The 8,203-nt window shown below is 38.9% G+C and overlaps 1 pseudogene; it reads left to right on the forward strand.

Moving 5' to 3' along the window:
* Positions 1–1,446: 1,446 nt before the first annotated feature.
* Positions 1,447–2,680, forward strand: LOC123632182 (annotated as a pseudogene).
* Positions 2,681–8,203: the final 5,523 nt, after the last annotated feature.

Raw genomic sequence — 8,203 nt, forward strand, 5'->3', positions numbered from 1 at the left:
ACTCATGTACAAGTGTACATGACATATGCTTTCATTTCTTTTGGGAAAAATGTCCAGAAGTGGAATGGCTGGATCACATGGTAAGTGTATACTTAGCTTTTGAAGAAACTACACAACAGTTTCTAAAGTGTGCCATTTTATATTCATACCAGCAGTTGTTCCACATACTCACTAACACTTGGGTGTGGTCAGTCTTTGACATTCTAACCATTTTGATAGGTTTGTAATGATACTGCATTGTGGTTTAAATTTGCATTTCTCTAATAACTAATGTTGCTGAGCATTTTTTCATGTGCTTTATTTACCCTCTTCTTTGGTGAGGCATCTGTTCAAATATTTTGCATGACCTTCTCTCAGCCTCTCCTCTCCCCCAGCCTTTTAAATTGGGTTGTTTTCTCATTATTGAGTGTTGAGAATTCTTTCGACATTCTGGATGTAAGTGCTTTACCAGATATATAATTTGTAAATATTTTCTCATGGTCTATAGTTTATCTCTTCATTCTCTTGACAGTGTTTTCTGAAGATCAGAAATTTTTAATCTTTATAAAGTCCAATTTATCAGTTTGTTCTTTTTTTTTTTGTTTTTTTTTGAGACAGAGTCTCGCTCTGTTGCCCGGGCTAGAGTGAGTGCTGTGGCATCAGCCTAGCTCACAGCAACCTCAAACTCCTGGGCTTAAGTGATCCTACTGTCTCAGCCTCCTGAGTAGCTGGGACTACAGGCATGCGCCACCATGCCCGGCTAATTTTTTCTATATATATTTTTAGTTGGCCAGATAATTTCTTTCTATTTTTTTTTAGTAGAGACGGGGTCTCACTCTTGCTCAGGCTGGTCTCGAACTCCTGACCTCGAGCGATCCACCCGCCTCGGCCTCCCAGAGTGCTAGGATTACAGACATGAGCCACCATGCCCGGCCTTATCAGTTTGTTCTTTTATGGATAATGCTTTAGATCATTTTGGTCTATATTCTATTTTGAGTTAATTTTTGTATATGTTGTGAAGTGTACATCAATGTTCATTTTTTTGCATATGTATATTCAGTTGTTTCAGCACCATTTATTGAAAAGACTATCCTTTCTTCACTCGATTGCCTTTACACCCTTGTTGAAAATCAGTTGTCTATATATGTATAAGTCTATTTCTAGGTCCTCTATTCTGTTTTGCTGATCTAGTTGTCTATTTTGAGGCCAATGCTTGTCTTGATTATTGTTGCTTAATAAGACTTGAAATCAGATAGTGGTTTTCCTCCAACTTTGCTCTTCTTTTTCAGTTTATCTTGGCTACTATGGGTCCTCTGCATTTCCCTATAAATTTTAGAATCAGTTTATCAATGTCAAAAAAAAGCTTGCTGAGATTTTCATTAGGATTGCATTGAATCTACAGATTAATTTATAAAATGAATACTAATCATTGATGATGATTATTGCAATTGTCCCTGCCTACTGGATGCCAAATGATTCTATTAAAACATGAGAATCAATGCACACTCAGCCCTGCATGGCCTGACAAATTTCCTTTTACACATATGCCTGCTGCGACAGCCTCTTGGGTCTCCTCCTACCTTCTCCATTTTCCTAGTCCCTGCAGGACTTCACCGGAATATTATTTGGAGAATGTCATAGAAGGTCTGTGCTCACACCTTCTAAGAATTGATGGTCACAATTACAGGAAGAATCCCATCCAAGAACAGACTTATCAACATGAAGAAGATGATGAAGATGTCTATCAAGGCTCCATGGAGGGTACTGATGAGCCCTGTGATGCCTACGAGGTGGAGCAGACCCCACAAGGATTCTGGTCTATTGTGAAGGCCCCCAGCCTGCTCTACAAGCATATAGTTGGAAAGAGAGGGGACACTAGGAAGAAAATGGAAATGGAGACCAAAACTTCTATTAGCATTCCTAACCCTGGGCAAGATGGAGAAATTGTAATCACTGGCCAGCACTGAAATGGTGTCATTTCAGCCCGAACTCTGATTGGTGTTCTTTTGGACACTTTTAGAAGAAAGCAGCCCTTTACTCACTTCCTTGCCTTTTTCCTCAATGAAGTGGAGGTTCAGGAAGGATTCCTGAGGTTCCAGCAAGAAGTACTGGAGAAGTGTTCCATGGATCATGGTGTTGATAGCAGCATTTTCCAGAATCCCAAAAAAGCTTCATCTAACTGTTGGGATGGTGGTGCTTTTGAGTGAGGAAGAGGTCCAGCAGACATGTGAGATGCTACAGCAGTGTAAAGAGGAATTCATTAATTCAATAATTCATTTCTGGGGGTAGGCCCTGGAAATAGAGATGGCAAGGATAGAATACATGAATGTTGATCTTGGCATGGTAGATCAAAGTCCACATGAAAGGTGGCTCCAGCAGGCTGCAGGAATTAGTTGATCAAGTGCTGGAATGTTTTCAGGCATCTGGACTAATAGTGAAAGTGGAATAGTGTGAAATTGCATGCTACATGAATACACTATTCAGGAAAGACCCCAATGCTGATGGCAGGTGCAACCTCTACACAGCAGATGGCAAATATATCTTCAAGGAAAGAGAATCATTCGATGGCCAAAACATTTTAAAGTTGTTCGAGAACTTCTACTTTGGTTCCCTAAAGCTCAACTCAGTTGACCTCTCTCAGAGGTTCACAGTAGACAGCTTTGGAAACTACGCCCCCTGTGGACAAACTGACTTCGCCTAAGATGGATCTTGGAAAGCAGGAGAAATTGAACATCCTCACAAGATGCTGAAGAAAATGGTCTTCATTTTAATGGCCAAGGAGGGATGTGGAAATTTGGATGGTGACCTTCCTGGGTGGTTCTCCGTGGACTCAACATTGCCTCTGTTGGCTGCCCACAGCCATCAAACTGTCAGCCAAGATGAGGAGAACTTGGCCTATAACCCTTGGCTTATTCTTTTTTCTTCAATTTTTTTTTTTTTTTTTTTTTTTGAGACAGAGTCTCGCTCTGTTGCCCGGGTTGGAGTGAGTGCCGTGGCGTCAGCCTAGCTCACAGCAACCTCAAACTCCTGGGCTTCAGCGATCCTACTGCCTCAGCCTCCCAAGTAGCTGGGACTACAGGCATGTGCCACCATGCCCGGCTAATTTTTTCTATATAGATTTTTAGTTGTCCAGATAATTTCTTTCTATTTTTAGTAGAGATGGGGTCTCACTCTTACTCAGGCTGGTCTTGAACTCCTGACCTCGAGTGATCCACCCGCCTTGGCCTCCCAGAGGGCTAGGATTACAGGCGCGAGCCACCGTGCCCGGTCTCTTTTTTCTTCAATTTTTTTTTATTGTGGTAAAATATATATGACTAAAATTTACTGCCTTAGCCATTTTTAAGCTTGCAGTTCAGTATTATTAAATGCGTTAGTAATGTTGTGCAACCATCACCACCGTCTCTGCAACTTTTTTCATCTTGTAAAATTAAAACTCTATACCCATTAAGCAATACCTGGCAACCACCAATACATACATACATAAATAAATAAATAAGCAAATAAATATAATATGAGGATCACTACTACTACTGATTGCTACTTGTTAAATGCATCTATATACCTGCTGCTAACAAAGAAATGTAAATATATACCATCTTGCCCTTTTTCAGTCAAAATAATACACAATTGAATATGCAAAAAAAATCCCCACTTAAAATAATCTTATCTTCACACAGGTGTATTAGAAATTTTTAATTTATCTGGAGGAGGACTGATACTTGTTGACACATAGGGGACTAGTAATTCCCAAGTGAGAACAACAACACAGAAAATATACAGAGTTGTAAGAGGGAAACACTGAAAGAAAGAATGGCAAGAAATTTGACGTGGGCAAATGTGAACATAAGATTTAACGTAAGAGTTCAAGGCTGCAGTGAGCTATGATTGCACCACTGCAATTCAGCCTGGGTGACAGAGCCAAACCCTATCTCCAAAAAAAAAAAAAAAAAAAAGATCTAACCTAGGGTGGTATTATGTAGGTTTAAAATGATTCCAAACACTTACATAGTTTGCTCCTTGACTGATACATGTTTTGCTGTGAAAAGAACTTGGAGTGAATTCTCCCTTCCCTTGAGAATGAGGCAATGAGACGTCACACCTCATCAGACTCCGTATGTGAACTATTAACCTCAACTACTGGACTTTAAAATAGGTAATAAACCCAAGAGTTTGACAGACACTTGAGAATTCAAGCTATGGCAGGGCAATACTCTGTCACCCACTTCTCTGAGAGCTCAGGCTGTGACCGGGCCGCACCCTGTTCGCCTTTGAGCTGGTCTCTGAAGCCTCGCCAGCCAACACTGGCACTGCCCTCTAGCGTCGAGGGAGCTTAAGTGTCTTCATGGAGCTCCACTGTGCTGTGTTGGTCAAACCAGCCTCTGGAGAACTGGTTGTATAAAGGTATACCTCAAACTTCTCATTAGACTTTACTTTCCATCCTAATTGAGCAACTAGACTTGGAGAATTTTGGCACTCACTCACTATGTGGTTAATGCAGCTCATCTGTCAAGTGTATTCCCTGTGAAACTTGATCTTGTTATTCTTCCCCTCCTAAAGGGTTCTTGTTATTCTCTCCCCCTTTTTGGTTTATTGTGGACCAAAGAAAAAAATTCTCTTGGTGTGGCAATAAACCATATGATTCATGAAATCATACTTTGCTCATCTCCTTATTTTAACCATATGAAACAAGAGGAGTTTTAAAAGGCTCAGGACTTTGACAGTGAAGCAAAAATGGATGAACAGGCAAAGTCAGGTTGTAAGAAGTAGAGGCATGTGTCCACATCAGAAGAGAGAAGTGTGGTTTGGTGATATGTGTAAGTTTTAAAGGACGTGCCTGAAATGGATAGTTGTGTCACAGTATTGGTTTCCTGATCCTTCCATGGTGATAACATTTAGCTAAGTACATGGTACCTTAGCTAATGACTACATTCCCCAGACCCTTCTATATGTAGGTGTGGATACTTAAGTGCTTGTCAGGGAGATAGGAGTGAAAATAATGTATGCAACTTCAGGATCGTATTCCTAAAGGGAAGGGTAAGTTTATCTTCCCCTGACTTCCATCCTTTGCCTCCAATGTTGAAGTGGTAGCAAGCCACTTGTGCCATGGGACAAGAGTGTTACTATAGGGCAGTGGAACAAGATAAAAAGAACCGGAGGCCTGACCACCTGGAACCATTAATATTGGCTGTGAAATGCTTATTCCCAGATTATTATGTGACGAGAAATACATTTTTTAAACAGGAGAAAAGCCATTCAAATGTATTGACATGTAAGTGCACAGGAGTCATAGAAAGTATGAAACTCCAAGAAATACATATCTAATGTGTTTGAGCCACTGTTAATTTGGGTCTATTTTTACAGCTGCTGCCAAGCCAGTACAAGGAAGGATAACTGCCCACTAGGAGGTTGGTAAAAAAGGTTCTGTTTAAAGTTTTCTGTATTTTAAAGCTTGAAATATTTGTAGTATGAGCTAATGTTCTATAGAATCACAAATTGATTCTATAGATCAAAATGATTGATTCTATAGATCAAATCAATTAATATCAAAATGATATTAATTTAGTGTTTACCTCTGAGAGTCAAATGATTAATAATATTCTTTTCACTTTGTAGAAAAGGGATGTGTCTCCAAGCAAATGTGGTGAATTTATAAAATATGGATTTTTTTAGTCACAAAGACCTGGCTTTGAATTGTGGCCCTACCACTTAATAATTGTTTAACATCAAGTGAGTTTCTTTACTTCACTTAACTTTGCTTCCTATCCTGTAAAATACCTACCTCCTGACCTTATTGTGAGGTTTATGTTAGATAATATCTAAAATTCTATGTCATAGATACAACTTTGATGATAACCTTTTTCCTTCCCACTCTAGTCAAGATACAGAGACCATCTACTCTGTAGTGAAGTATAAGTTATTAATTGAATAAGTTTGCTGTGCTTTGGACATAGCTGTGGTAAAGCTGCCACTTAATAAATGATATAGCCCATCATCAGTAGATTTGTGTAGGAGCTAGCTACTGAGATCTTAGATATATCCAAATGAGGATTGTCTTGGTACCAATAGTGGAATGAGTAAGTAAGTCTGTTACTTCTAAGTTTTATGCTTTACTGTCTGTATCAGTGCTCCCAAACCCATGTAAAAGGGATGAGGCAGGAAATACAAATTAGGTGGGCTTGGTGAACCCACGTGCATCTAATGCACGCAATGGAGGAAGCTACTGTCACTCAATATCTGAGGATTAGGAATGAGGTTTCTTGTTGCTCATTCCTGTAAATTTGCAAGGGAATTGCAAGTCTGAATTTTTATGTGGAATCTCCTGATTTTTTAAGTGTTTGTGCATTTTTGAAAAAGAAGAGTGTTTAGGTAGAATAAAACATGTCTGTGGCCACTAGCTTGTTGCTTCAGTTCTACGTATTGCTCACTTTGACCCAGACTGACTCTCCTCCACTGCAGCAGATGCATCTTTGAGAAATACATTGACTGTAGATGTGCTTAACATCAGCGTATTCACTTATCACTGTAGATCTTTGTGCTTTGAACCAGTGCTTCTTCAAAGTAAGATGCTGAGATTTTAATTTAAAAATTCAATTTTAATAAACTAAACATAAGGAAGATACTTCAATGCTACCCTGGTTTAAAGGATACCTGGAGCCAATTCTGTGTGTGTGTGGGAGGGGGGGTTTCCATTCACTCTGGGGAAGAAGATGATGTAATTAATATTTCTATGTTTATTTGGTATGGGAAGCCAAATACTCAAATGCTGAGTGCATTTTAAAAAATCAGAATCAGCAATTCAATTATTTTCTTTATTAGAACAGCCAGGAGTGAGCTTGTTAAAATGGATCTGCTTTGTCGTAGCCTGCTCTGCTGGCAGTGTCTAAACGAATTAAATGAGTCACGAGTCAAAGAAATCTCACAGGCGGCTTTAATCTCCTGTCAGAAAGAATAGCTAACTGAGTCAAACGTCAGTAATTTTTTTCTTGGCTCATCTTAGGGGCTTGTGTTCTTAGCTGCATATCTGTGGACTTGCATTTTAATCTAAAAATTGCACTCCTAATGTATTATTAAGACTAGAAATTTGGGTATCTTCTAAGTTAGTGATTTGCTAATTCTTAAAGGTCACCCACCTAAAAATGCCATCTCTCTTACGAAACTTGTGTAAGACAATTTCTTTATCACTCAGTTCTACTAGAACCAAGCCACAGTTATGTTTCCCGTCTTGGTAAGTCCAGCAAGTTCCCAAATTTCCATTTTGAGATTTTTCATTTCTAGTACACATAATAGAAACGTATGTATGTCAGAAGTGAGGCTCTGTCAAGAGAAATGTAGGTGGAATGTGGTTTTCTTATGTTTCATGTAAAATTCTCTGAAGGATCCAATGACTGAGAAATTGATGTCAGAGAGTGATCCAGAAACGAGGTCAGCCTTTTCTCTGCTTTAAAGGACCATTGAGCTATTGAGAATTTAGGTTACTACTATTCCATTCAGTTCCTATTTTAAGGACTAACATATTATGCTCTTCTAGGCAAGTTTTTTTAAGAAAAAGACCCTTTTATACCAGGTTGGGTCTTTCCAAAGGGGAAAAAAATATAGTCAGTAGATGCCACATGTTTATTTGGTTGAAAGCTGCAATGTTAAGAAATAACAATTGCTGACTCAAAAGTCTATAATGACCCAGAGTGCTACAAAGGAAAGTTAAAGCTTTCAGATTCATTTTAAAGACATCTTTGCTCTTAGAGTTTAGCAATTTGGTCATCACGGGCTGGTGGCTTCTTGATTACACACACAAAACACAACTACACATACGGTAATAGCTCTGTGTGAATATAAAGGTTCAGACACTTAAAGTTTCTGGAAAGCATGATTACCCATTAAGTAGGGACCACTTCCTGACCTCTCACCTGATTCATGAAGGTGCCCATAATAGGTTTCTGGTTTCTTGGCAAGCTTTTCCTCTCCACTCTCATTGGGTATTTTCTAAGTTAATACCTGTTTCTTAGCACCAGTGGTAGACTTCTATATTTTGGTAGGAATGCTCTCTTCTTTCTGCAAATAAGGATCTCCAATATTCCAACTTTGGAATTAAGTAGATCAAATCTCACCTTTGACCTACTTGTACTTAGTTTTATTTGGCCATAAAAAATATAGCAATAACCCATGGACCTACCAACCACTTTGAGAAATTAAACATAAATTTTAGCTCCTATATACCTCCCTTTAT

Source organism: Lemur catta, chromosome 2 (genome assembly GCF_020740605.2).
Source record: "Lemur catta isolate mLemCat1 chromosome 2, mLemCat1.pri, whole genome shotgun sequence".
In the NCBI taxonomy this organism is placed as follows: Eukaryota; Metazoa; Chordata; class Mammalia; order Primates; family Lemuridae; genus Lemur; species Lemur catta.